This window comes from Giraffa tippelskirchi, chromosome 4 (assembly GCF_054371585.1).
Source record: "Giraffa tippelskirchi isolate mGirTip1 chromosome 4, T2T-mGirTip1v1.2.pri, whole genome shotgun sequence".
NCBI lineage: Eukaryota > Metazoa > Chordata > Mammalia > Artiodactyla > Giraffidae > Giraffa > Giraffa tippelskirchi.
The window spans coordinates 169,050,888-169,064,404 of NC_137278.1; the positions used below are offsets into that span (position 1 = coordinate 169,050,888).

Sequence of the window (13,517 nt, forward strand, 5' to 3'; positions counted from 1 at the left end):
TTCCTCTGAGATGTTTCCTGTTGATCCCAGAAAGGGGTCAGTGTATTCTTGGCAGGTGTTTCTGTAGCCATGGAGCCATCCCTATTGCTTGCCTACCCGGCATCTGGTTTGCCCTTCCTAACTTGCATATGAGTTTTCACTCCCCATTCTCCATGTCCCTAAGTAGAGGAGCAACAGGGAAAAAACTTGGAGAGAGGGCCAGCCTGGGTTTTTGGGGGCTGAAGAGAGACATGAAGGCAGAGGACATGGAAGCAGCCGAATTTGGATAACAAGATACAGAAATCCCTCCAAGACACAGATGACGTCATGTTCCCAACTAGACAGGGCTCCTCTTGCTGCTCTCATTCTCCCTTTATTTCCTTGTTTCACAGCACTTAGGGCTTCCCTGGTGGCTCAGATGGTAAAGAATCCACCTGCAACGTGGGAGACCTGGGTTTGATCCCTGGGTCGGGAAGATCCCCTGGAGAAGGGAATGGCTACCCACTTCAGTATTCTCGCCTGGAGAATCCCATCAGGCTATGTGGGGTCGCAAAGAGTCAGACACGACTGAGTGACTAACACTATCACTTCTTCACTTTTCACAGCACTTAGCAAGGTGCACTGGGATTTTCTATTTCCTTACTGGTTAATCCTAAATAGTCTATGACCTTCTCAAGGGTAGGAATCATGGCTTACTCAACGTTGGGCTCTTCAGACCTGAGGACTGGACCCTCTGCTTGCCACTTCCTGGCCTTTCCCATTATTTCTGACCAGGGCTTCCTCACCTAATAAACAGTCTACTCAAGACTCAAGGACCAGACAGTTTCCTAGAATCTCTTCCTATCTCCCTCCTTTAAGCCAGTCCACAGCCCTCAGCTGGTCTCCTGAGTCTGTACTCCTGGTGAAGGAATAAAAAGTTGCTCCTCTGGATCTTTCTCTTTTAAGACTCAGCCAGGGAAGGCTGAGTCATCAAGCTTTAGGATTGAAGAGATAAAAATGAAGGTCTTTGAAACACAAAAGGCTGAGGTAAAGTCAAGTGCATTTCAATGGAGCACTCAAGGGGCCTGGCTGAGAATGAGGCCCGAGAAGAATGGCTTCCATTTTATCGAGAATCTTATAACTGAGCCTGAGAGGTTAAGTGACTTACTCAAGTCCTTCAGAGACAGAACTGGTAAGAGGCAGAACTGTCATTAGAATTTACAAGATTGCTTAGCTCCAAAAGCCTATCTCCTTTTGCCTCCTCAATGAAACCATTTCTCCCCTTAGACCTTCTCTTAACCAACCTATACTTAGCACAAAGTTGTCGGCTGACATCCAGGGCAGGCCAGATGCCAAGGCTGGTAAACCCTTCTCTAGCAGGAAGTGGGAGCCTGTCAGCTCCTACACTGGAGTTCTGTGCTACCAGGAGGAAGCCGCATTTGTTACCAAATGTGTTTCTATGCCACTTCTACTTCAAATGTGATTGGAAATGCAATTAAACATTCTTTGAATTAAGCGAGAGTCACTATTTCCATGAAAGGCAAGTTAAACATTCTGGAACAACTTAATAAAAAGAAATGACTGAAAACAAAATTGACTGTCAGATGAGGTGTGGGTGAGATGAGTGTAAAAGAGTGGAGGAAATGTAAAAATCCAGGACTCTTCTTCAGTTGATTTGTGAAGGTCTTTAACTTCTTGCTTGACTTGAAGGAACCGTGAGAAGGAATCTCTCCAGAGAGGACCAGGAGGAGAGTCATGTAAGTCTCATACTGCACAATCCGCCACAAAAAGACTTGGCCCTGGTTTGCCCTAAAGGACAGTCAAGGTTAACATATTTTTATGATTCTCGCTTAAGCTGACATTTGCCATCAGCTGACCCAGCTCAGGTGCCTGTGGGTCCCACAAGAGGAATGTGAAGAGCAGCCATCTTCCACAAGCATAATTAATTCAAAGATGATGACAAAGGCACGGTGAATCAAGAGGAATGTGATCACGGATCTGTAAACACATTCCTCCCAGTATCAGTGGCAACAAGACCCCTTCCTTGCTCATGCCTGGCAAGAAGCATCCTCTCTTTAGCTCTGTGAAGCTTGGGGGGATTGGTCACTGGAGCATTTATGGATCGTTGAACCTCTCTGAGTATTTTATGTTATGAAATGGAGCATTTCAAAGCACTGGGAGTTCTGATTTGTGAACTGGACTGTTACAGTGGTTTAATTTCCTGAAATATTGGGTCCCACAGGTGGGCTTCTCAGGTTGGCTACCCTTTTGGGCAACAGAGTCTGCGCTGATGGAGAGCAGAGCTCAGGGTACTCTGGATACTCCCCAAGAGGTGACATAATAATCAGCAAACAGGAGGTTCTTTATAGATGTTGAACACAGTGAATGAATGAGTGAAGAGGGTGGGAGGAAGAAGAAAGAAAACAACAAAGTTGCACCTTTAACTGGAATCTGAGGCCCAGGTTGGCCTGGAAGGACCTATAGACATGCTGGGTTCTTGGACCAGCTCTTTAGGCTCCTCATCAATGTTCAAACTCTGATAAGACTCAGAGTGTGCGGATCAGACCTTCCAATCTCTCTCTCTCATCCCTTAATTCTCTCCTCTCACTCCAGGGCAGTTCCTCTTCTTATATATGGCCTGTATTTCAGGGTTCAGTGTCAGCCTTTGTGAGATAAGCTTTAAGTGGGTAAAATGACTTCATTTCTAGGTTTATCTAAAAAGTTATAGATGAATAAATTTGGTTTAAATCATTCTTTGTGGTTGTGTCATTTCATGGAAATTCCTCTACTTACATGCAGAAGAGGCTGCCAAAGAGGGTTCACAAATCATTGTCACTTTGAACCCATCAAATGAAATAATTAAGCAACCACTAAGCAAAGTCAAATTTGCTGCATCAATACCTAAGCTCTATGTGACCAGTGGCTTTGTCTGCAGCATCATGAGGACCTGTAACAGTGCCTGGTGTATAGTACCACTCAGTAAAGACTGGAGCGTGAGCACATTGGTACTTGCATGGTGGGAAGATGGGACACACACTTGGAGACCAAGCTTTGTTGGCATTTATAAAATGTCAAAATCGAAAGTTCACAACTGTGGCTGCCAATATAGAGCTATTCGGAAATCATGCCAAATATACTGGCTTAGGACTGGTTTCTTTAATGAAGCTCATACTAATCCTTCTAGGAACAACCAATTTCATAGGACACTTGCCAAGTTCCTTCCACCCCTATAATTTTTTTTACTATGGTAAAATATACATAAAAGCTACCATTTTAAGCATTTCTAAATGTACAGTCCGGGGCCCTTAGCACATTCACAGAGTGGTGCAACCATCACCACTGTCCATCTCCAGAACTTTCTCAGCATCGCAGACTCAAACTCTGTACACATTAACTCCACATTCTCCCCTCATCCTAGCCCCTGGGAACCTTTATTCTACTTTCTGTATCTGTGAATTTGACTATTCTAGATATCTCACATAAGTGGAATCATACAATATTTGTCCTGTGTTTGGACTATTTCACTAAGTATATCTTCAAAGGTCATCAATGTTATAGCCTGTGTCACAATTTCCTTCTTTTTAAAGGTCTGCCAAGGTTTTTAGTTGCACTGATTTTGGTGGAAGTTTTATGTTTTTCTTTTTGATATGTAAATAAGACTTGAGAGTTTAAGTCTACCACATCCTCTCCTAGTCAAACTGTCATTTACTATGAGGACGCGGGACCTGACTTCCATCTGTTTCCGCTTGCAATCTGAGAGCTGGTGGAGTGCTTTCTGCAGGAAGTCATCCATGTCTCAATTTTTGAACAATTACAGCCAGGCCCTAGGTTGTGAAACAGGCATGACTCCAATTTTACAAGATGGCACCAAAGTGTTTATCCAATTGGATTGTATTCACTTAAACTTCCATCAGACTTAAACTGAAGAAAGTAGAGAAAACCACTAGACCATTCAGGTATGACCTAAGTCAAATGCCTTATGATTATACAGTGGAAATGACAGACTCAAGGGATTAGATCGGGTAGACAGAGTGCGTGAGAACTATGGACAGAGGTTCGTGACATTGTACAGGAGGTAGTGATCAAGACCATCCCCAAGAAAAAGAAATGCACAAAGGCAAAATGGCTGTCTAAGGAGGCCTTACAAATAGCTGAGAAAAGAAGAGAAGCAAAAGGCAAAGGAGAAAAGGAAAGATATACCCATCTGAATGCAGAGTTCCAAAGAATAGCAAGGAGAGATGAGAAAGACTTCCTCAGTGATCAATGCAAAGAAATAGAGGAAAACAATAGAATGGGAAAGACTAGAGATCTCTTCAAGGAAAATTAGACATACCAAGGGAACATTTCATGCAAAGATGGGCACAATAAAGGACAGAAATGGTATGGACCTAACAGAAGCAGAAGATATTAAGAAGAGGTGGTAAGAATACACAGAAGAACTATACAAAAAAGATCTTCATGACCCAGATAATCACGATGGTGTGATCACTCACCTAGAGCCAGACATCCTGGAATGTGAAGTCAAGTGGGCCTTAGGAAGCATCACTACGAACAAAGCTAGTGGAAGTGATGCAATTCCAGTTGAGCTATTTCAAATCCTAAAAGATGATGCTGTGAAAGTGCTGCACTCAATGTCAGCAAATTTGGAAAACTCAGCAGTGGCCACAGGACTGGAAAAGGTCAGTTTTCATTCCAATCCCAAAGAAGGGCAATGCCAAAGAATGTTCACACTACTGCACAATTGCACTCATCTCATATGCTAGCAAAGTAACGCTCAAAATTCTCCAAGCCAGGCTTCAACAGTACATGAACCGTGAATTTCCAGATGTTCAAGCTGGATTTAGAAAAGGCAGAGGAACCAGAAATCAAATTGCTAAATCCGCTGGATCATTGAAAAAGCGAGAGTTCCAGAAAAACATCTACTTCTGCTTTATTGACTACGCCAAAGCCTTTAACTGTGTGGATCACAATAAACTGTGGAAAATTCTGAAAGAGATGGGAATACCAGACCACCTGACCTGCCTCCTGAGAAATCTGTATGCAGGTCAGGAAGCATCAGTTAGAACTGGACATGGAAAACAGACTGGTTCCAGACAGGAAAAGGAGTACGTCAAGGCTGCATACTGTCACCCTGCTTATTTAACTTATACGCAAAGTACATCATGCAAGATGCCGGGCTGAATGAGGCACAAGCTGGAATCAAAGATTGCTGGGAGAAATATCAGTAAACTCTGATATGCAGATAACACCACCCTTATGGCAGAAAGCAAAGAAAAGCTAAAGAGCCTCTTGATGAAAGTGAAAAAGCTGGCTTAAAACTCAACATTCAGAAAACTAAGATCATGGCATCCAATCCAATCACTTCATGGCAAATAGATGGAGAAACAATGGAAATAATGACAGACTATATTTTTTTGGGCTCCAAAATCACTGCAGATGGTGACTGCAGCCATGAAATTAAAAAACGCTTGCTCCTTGGAAGAAAAGCTATGATTAACCTAGACAGTATATTAAAAAAGCAGAGACATTACTTTGCCAACAAAGGTCCATATAGTCAAAGCTATGGTGTTTCCAGTAGTCATGCATGGATGTGAGAGTTGGACTAGAAAGAAAGCTGAGTATCAAAGAATTGATGCTTTTGAACTGTGTTGTTGGAGAAGACTCTTGAGAGTCCCTTGTACTGCAGAGATCCAATCAGTCAATCCTAAAGGAAATCAGTCTTGAATATTCATTGGAAGGACTGATGGTGAAGCTGAAACTCCAATACTTTGGCCATCTGATGTGAAGAACTGACTCACTAGAAAAGACCCTGATGCTGGGAAAGATTGAAGGCAGGAGGAGAAGGGGACAACAGAGGATGAGATGGTTGGATGGCATCACTGACTTGATGGACATGAGTTTGAGTAAGCTCCAGGAGTTGGTGATGGACAGGAAAGCCTGGTGTGTTGCAGTTCATGGGGTGGCAAAAAGTCAGACATGACTGAGTGACTGACCTGAACTGACACTTCCATCAACACTATAGGAGAGGGACTTCCCTGGCAGTCCAGTGGTTAAGACTCCACTTTCCAATATAGGTGCCTGGGTTTGATCCCTGGTTGGGGAACTAAAGTCCCATATGAAATAAATAAATAAACGCTAAAAAAAAAAAAAAAGAAGAGTACTGATTTCATTCCTTGTCACCAGTGAAACTTAGGAACAGTCAAGGCAAACATTAAAAAAAAGGAAACTAAAATAACAAAAAACACAGTATAGAAGCGTTCCTACTGATAAATGAGACTGCATTACTACCACTTCTCCAATTATCTGTGGTCTTAATTTTCCCTTCCCTGATTAACAAAAAGGTTGTCCATCCTTTCAAGTGTTTATTGGCCATTTTCTTTGCAATTCTGTAAAATGATTCTATAGCTTTCACATGTTTTTCTTAAAAATTAAAAATTTTTCTATACTTTGTTTACTAGTCCTTTGTTAGTGCTACATGTTGCAACTATTTCTTTTCTCTTTTTGATACCACTTTGATGAGTTATTAATTTCAATGTGGTTGAATTCACTGATGTTTTCATTTTGATATATATGCTTTTGGTGTCTTGGCCTTTCTTGGTGGCTCAGACTGTAAGGAATCTGCCTGTAATGCAGGAGATCTGGATTTGATCTCTGGCTCGGAAAGATCCCTTGGAGAAGGGAAAGGCTACCCACTCCAGTGGATAGTGCTAAAACATTCTCTTGCCTGGAGAATTCCATGGCAAGAGAAGCTTTGGCAGGCTACAGTCCATGGGGTCTCAAAGAGTTGGACACAACTGAGCAACTATCACTTTTGGTGTCTTACTGAGTAAATTGTTTCCTATTCTAAGGTAATAGGCTAGTTTCCTAGTTTTTAAAAAATAAATGTTTAATTTGGCCTCTCACATTTTATTTTTTTGTTTGTGCTGTTTGGCATGCGGGATCTTAGTCTCCTGGCCAGGGATTGAACCTGTGCCCCCTGCAGTGAAAGCGCAGAATCTTAACCACTGGACTGCCAGGGAAGCCCTCTGGCCTTTAAGTCTCTACTCTATCAGAATAAGTTCTGTGTATGGTGTGAGACAGGGACCCATTTTCAGTTTTTCTTGATTCTCATACATAATCAAGTGTCTCAACACCGTTTATGGAAAATTACATCTTCTTTCCAATGGCCAGCAATGCCATCTCATATATATGTCTCATATAATGTCATATATCAAATTTTCATAAATGTGTGGGTGTTCCTGGGCTTCCTATTGTTTTCATTTTTTAGCACAGCCCTAAGCAAATGCTTAGCAAAAGCTTGCTGTAGGTTTTCAGTAGATACTATTCATAAGATGTTTTGTCACAAACAAAGATTTAATTTTATCAAATAATTTTCCTGGTTATCTATTTAGATAACCAGGCAGTGTTTCTCCTTTAACCTATTAACATGCTAAATGACTGCTGTGGATTTTTTCAGTGTTAGATCACTTTTGGATTTCCTGGAATAAACCCAACTTGGTCATGATGTATGATCCGTTTTATACATGGCTGGATTTGGTCTGCTAATATTTTGCTTAAGATTTTTACATCAGTATTTATGAATGAGATAGGCCTGCAATTTTCCTTTTTTTTGTAATCTCCTTGACTGGTTTTGGTATCAAGGATAGCCTGGTCTCACTGAATGAATTAAAAAGTGTCCTCTTTTCCTAATCCCTGGAAAAGTTGACTTAAAACTGGAAATACCTTTTGATTAAAAAAATTGGTAGAACAACTTCTTTTCACTATCTAGGGGTGCTACTCTCTTTGTAAGGAAGCTTAATGACTAGAAAATAATCCAGACCTGTTATTTTTCCTTAAGTCAGTTTTAGTAAATTATACATTGCTAGGAATATGTTCCTTTCACAGTTTTCAAATTTATTGACATAATTTTGTTCACAGTATTCTCATATTATCTCCTATAACTCTGCTTTATCTCCTAGATCGAAAGCTCCATAAGTGAGAGGCTTTTGTTTGCTTTAATCTTTGTTGTATTCCTAAAACTCAGAAGAATCACTGGGCTCAAAAACATTTGGAGAGTGAATGAATTAATGAAATTGCATTTGTGCCTACTGATTGATTTACTGGTGAATTCTCTAGTTTTTCTTCAAAGACTCCTGCATGGCTTTGTCTATTTTATTGGTCTCTTTCAAAGAACCAACTGTGAATTTGTTGAAGATTTTGTTGATCAATTTCTGCTCCTTTTTTAACTTTCTTTGAATTTATCCTAATATTTTTCATATATCATCTTAAGTTGTATACTTGACTTAATTTTCAGGCTTTTCTTTTATTATAAGCATTTAAGGCTATAAGTTCCCCTGTATGTTTATTTCATTCCACTACTTTTGGCATGTACTATTTTTATTTTCATTCAGTTCTAAGTACTTTTCAGTTTCAATTATGATTTCTGTTTAGAACCATGATTATGATTTAGTATGATTCTTTGAAATGTGCTGAGATTTGTTTTATGGTTTAGTACATGGTTACTCTTTAATAAATGTCCTAAGTAAGCTTGAGAAGAATATATATCATTTTTTCATGTCTGATCTTTCAATTTGAAAAGGATATGTTAAAATATTCTACTATGATAGCAGACTTGTCAGTTTCTCTCTGGAGTTCTATTCAGGTTTGCATACATATATGCTACAGCATGACAGGCACACAAGTTTAGAATTCTTATATCTTCTTGATGTACTTTATGTTTTTAAGTTGTGACCATCTCTGTATCTACCAATGCTTTGTCTGATATCAAGATAGTTACCTAGTTTCCTTTGGGATGATTTTTGCTTGATATTCTTTCCAAAATTTTTACTGCCAAACTTAATGGGTTGTTCTGTATTAGGCATATCTTTTGTAAATGGCATATGTTGGGTATTGTTTCCTATTCAATATGACAACCTCTCTTCTTACTGGCAAAATTAGTTTATTTGGTTATCGATATATCTGGACTTATTTATATCATCTTGATTTTTTGTTTTCTACTTCTCCCTAGTTTTACTTTCACTTATTTTTTTTTTCTTTTCTTGCAATCTAATTTTTCTTTTAAATAACTGAGGTGTTTTGTTTGGTTGTTTGGTTTTTCTTATTCCATACCATCCCACCTCCTTTTTCAATTCTGCTGCTGCTGCTAAGTTGCTTCAGTCGTGTCCAACTCTGTGCGACCCCATAGACGGCAGCCCACCAGGCTCTGCCGTCCCTGGGATTCTCCAGGCAAGAATACTAGAGTGGGTTGCCATTTCCTTCTCCAATGCATGAAAGTGAAAAATGAAAGTGAAGGCGCTCAGTCGTGTCCAACTCTTAGTGACCCCATGGACTGTAGCCTACCAGGCTCCTCCATCCATGGGATTTTCCAGGCAAGAGTACTAGAGTGGGGTGCCATTGCCTTCTCCGTTTTCAATTCTATTAGAGCTTAATCTTGAAATGTTAGCATGCATAGGCAAAAGTAAAAGTGCTACTCGTTCAATCGTGTCCAACTCTGCAACTCCATGGACTGCAGTCTGCCAGGCTCTTCTGTCCATGGGATTCTCCAGTCAAGAATACTGGAGTGGGTAGCCATTTCCTTTTCCAGATAGTCTTCCTGACCCAGGGATCAAACCGGGGTATCCTGCATTGCAGGCAGATTCTTTACCATCTGAGCCATCAGGGAAGCCCATGCATACAGTTCTAACTTATCTCATGCCCCTCTTCAACAAAGCAATAATTTCAGAGTACTTTAATTCTCATCATTTCCCTCCTGATTACACACTGTCATTTTCTGATAATTTAGGTATAATATTTTTAAACCAACATGCCATAATATTATTATTATTACTATTATTGCTATCATTTAGAAACTCTATTTAGAGTTCTGATACATTTCTAACTTGTTTGTTCAACATTCCTTCTTGTATGTGGAACCATTTTCCAACGGATTCCAAAACATACCCTTTGGAAGTTGCTTTGCATATGTATGTTGATGGTAAATCCTCTTTGTTTTTACTCATCTAGATATTCCTCTCTCATGCTTGAAAGATTGTTTTCATAGGTATATAATGTGTTGTTATTGTCTCTCAGCACATTGAAGGTATTCTTTTTACTCTTTTCGGACATCCATTGCTGTTGGAACTCTCATCACACACGGAATTGCTGTGTAGAGAATCTGTCTTTTCACTTTGGCTATTTTTCAAACCACTTTTCTTTACCTTGGTGAAATTTCACTGTTGTAAGTCTAAATATGGCTTTCTCTTTATTTAAACTGCTTTGCAAACACAATCCTTTCTCTTTAAACTGCTTAGAAAACACATGGATACCTTTTAACAGTTGAAAAATTCCCACTCACTATCCCATCCAGTGATGCCTCACTTCCAATTTTTCTCTTTCTTTCCTATAATCTAATTAGACACATCTCAATATCTTACCTTCCCTCTGTTTTTCTATCTTTTTTCCCCAGTGTGTTGTGTTGGGTAATTTCCTCAGATATTTCTTCCTGTTCACTAAATCTCTCTTCAGCTGGCACTAATCTATTGCTTAACATATTTATTTAATTAATAATTTCAATAATTATATTTTTCACTTCTAAAAGTTCCAGTTGATCTAAATAGGCCTATTCATCTTTGGTAATCTCTTGTTCTAACCTACTTTCAATATTCTTTTTTTATTTCTTATATAATACAAGGGAAAGCAAGGGAATTCCAGAAAAAATGTCTACTTCAGCTTCACTGACTACACTAAAGCCTTTGACTGTGTGGATCACAATAAACTGTGAAAAATTCTTAAAGAGATGGGAATACCAAACCACCTTACCAGCCTCCTGAGAAACCTGTATGCAGTTCAAGAAGCAACAGTTAGAACTGGACATGGAACAACAAAATGGTTCAAAATTGGGAAAGGAGTATGGCAAGGCTGTGTATAGTCACCCTGCTTATTTAACCCATATGCATAATACATCATACAAATGCTGGGCTGGATGAATCACAAGCTGGAGTCAATTGCTGGGAGAAATATTAATAACCTCAGATATGCAGAGGACACCACTTTTATGGCAGAAAGTGAAGAGGAACTAAAGAGCCTCTTGATGAAAGTGAAAGAGGAGAGTGAAAAAGTTGGCTTAAAACTCAACATTCAGGAAACTAAGAGTATGGCATCCAGTCTAATCACTTCATGGCAAATAGATGGGGAAACAATGGAAACAGTGAGAGACTTTATTTTTCTGGGCTCCAAAGTCACTGCAGATGGTGACTGCAGCCATGAAATTAAAAGATGCTTGCTCCTTGGAAGAAAAGCTATGATTAACCTAGATAGCATATTAAAAAGCAGAGACATCACTGCCCACAAAGGTCCGTATAGTCAAAGCTATGGTTTTTCTGATAGTCATGTATGGATGGATGTGAGAGTTGGGCCATAAAGAAGGCTGAGTGCTGAAGAATTGATGCTTTCAAACTGCAGTGCTGGAGAAGACTCTTGAGAGTCCAAGGGATCTCCAGCAAGGAGATCAAACTAGTCAATCCTAAAGGAAATCAGTCCTGAATATTAACTGGAAGGACTGATGCTGAAGCTAAAGCTCTGATACTTTGGCCACCTGATGCAAAGAGCCGACTCATTGGAAAAGACCCTGATGCCGGGAAAGATTGAGGGCAAGAAAGACGGGGCAACAGAGGATGAGATGGTTGGATGGCATCATCGACTCAATGGACATGAGTGTGAGCAAACTCTGGGAGATGGTGAAAGACAACTATTTTTCCATGCAACTCATGATAGCATTCCCTTGTTTGAACAAATAATTATACAGTTACCTACCTTGACACCAGGCTCCCAGCCACCAAGAATCAGCAAATACCCAGTAAGTATCAGATGCAGCTTCTTTTTATCAGTCTGGAGTCACACGTTATCATTGTTTTCTGGACTCTGCTTACTTCATTTACCATGTGAACTGATCAACTATGCCTTCTAAACATTAAAAACTTTTTATGCGCATATTTAGGTGTTCTTCATAAGGCTGTTTTTACTTTCCTCCCCTTTGAACTTTTTGTTCATGATTTTCTTGGAAATATGTGCATTTCATCTGTTTTCCTCATGTCTATGAAGTACATGGCCTATTGAATGAATTGCATAAATGCTGATTGAAAGAATGAATAATGCAAGTACTTCTGTTTTAAATATTTTGCAATGAATTTCAAATGTGTTTAAAAAACAGTTCTTTCTTTTTGACTCTGTGATCTTACTCCTGAGAAGTGTGAACGTTGAGCTGTTGATTTTAACATATTTATATTTGCGAAAACTTGGAAACAACTAAGGTATCAGTTATGGTTATGCAATGGAAGAGTATAAAACTCCATGTATATTGTGACCATAAATAAGACATAACATGCACACGATGTAGACATGGACCAAAAGTCAGTAAGAAAAAGCTGACTTATTAGAAAAGTAAGGTTTGGTCCCCTTTTCCTTTTTATAACTTGCAATTATTGTTACCACATTGTCACCTGGGCAATGGGTGTAAAGTTTTAATGAAATAAACTCTCTATGGATACTCGTATCTTGTTCCTCTCTGTTACAGCCGGAGGGCAAACACAGTTGATGTCAGACAGGCCTAGGTTAAATCATTAAGCTGTCATTTAATAGCTGAAGTCAGCTCTTCTCTCTTTCACTCCTTCACAACTATAGGTAAGGAATTCTGACACACCGCTTAACTCTGGGCTCAGTCCCACAGTTCCTTTGGTACATAGGATGCCAGCAAAAAGGATTCAGGTTTCCTTATATGTCCAAGGGGTTCCTTTTCTACCTCTGCTTTGCTGTGAGAACAAGCTAGACTGGCCAGGTGATGGGACATAGTAGGTACTAGAGGAGAACCAAGCTGCGCTAGCCACCAGACTCCTGGTCTGAAGCTGACCACAGACATTTGGCTAAACCACTAAGTATCAGACAATCACCCAGCCAACTTTTAGACTTATCAACTAAACTGTCTACAATTAGATGATTTAATTAATGACTAAATCAATGATTTAAGCCCTTATTAGAATAGCTTGTTATGCAGCATTATCTACGGCAGTAGGCAGTTGATATATCCCTTCTTCTTTATCTAATGCTAGGCCCTACCAGGTGTGTTTGGAGACACCACAGTGAAGGCTTTTCTGTCACTGTCCCTTCTCCCTGGGGCTGAATGAGAAATTTATGCTATCATAAATATATGTGTGTTAGTAGCTCAGTCATGATCGACTCTTTGCAACCCCATGGGGTATACCCCACCAGATTCCTCCACCAATGGGATTTCCCAGGCAAGAATACTGGAGTGGGTTGCCATTTCCTTCTCCAAGACCCTTCTCCAGGGGATCTTCCTGATCCTGGGATTGAACCCGGGTCTCCTGCATTGCAGGCAGACTCTTTACCGTCTGAGCCACCAGGGAAGCCCTAGCTATCCATATAGCTACAGCTCACCTCATTCATAGCTATCATAGCATCTGTCATTTTTTTTTAACATTTATTTCTTCACTTGTTTCTCTGTTCCTCTCTGCCAAGAATGATTTGAAAGTAGAAAATAAATTGTTCATATCCATATCTACAGCATC

The 13,517-nt window shown here is 39.8% G+C and overlaps 1 protein-coding gene across 5 annotated transcripts in view; it reads right to left on the minus strand.

The window, feature by feature from the left end:
* The window catches only part of LARGE1 (LARGE xylosyl- and glucuronyltransferase 1), a 607,716-nt gene that overhangs the window by 72,522 nt on the left and 521,677 nt on the right, over positions 1-13,517 (minus strand). The window lies entirely within an intron of this gene.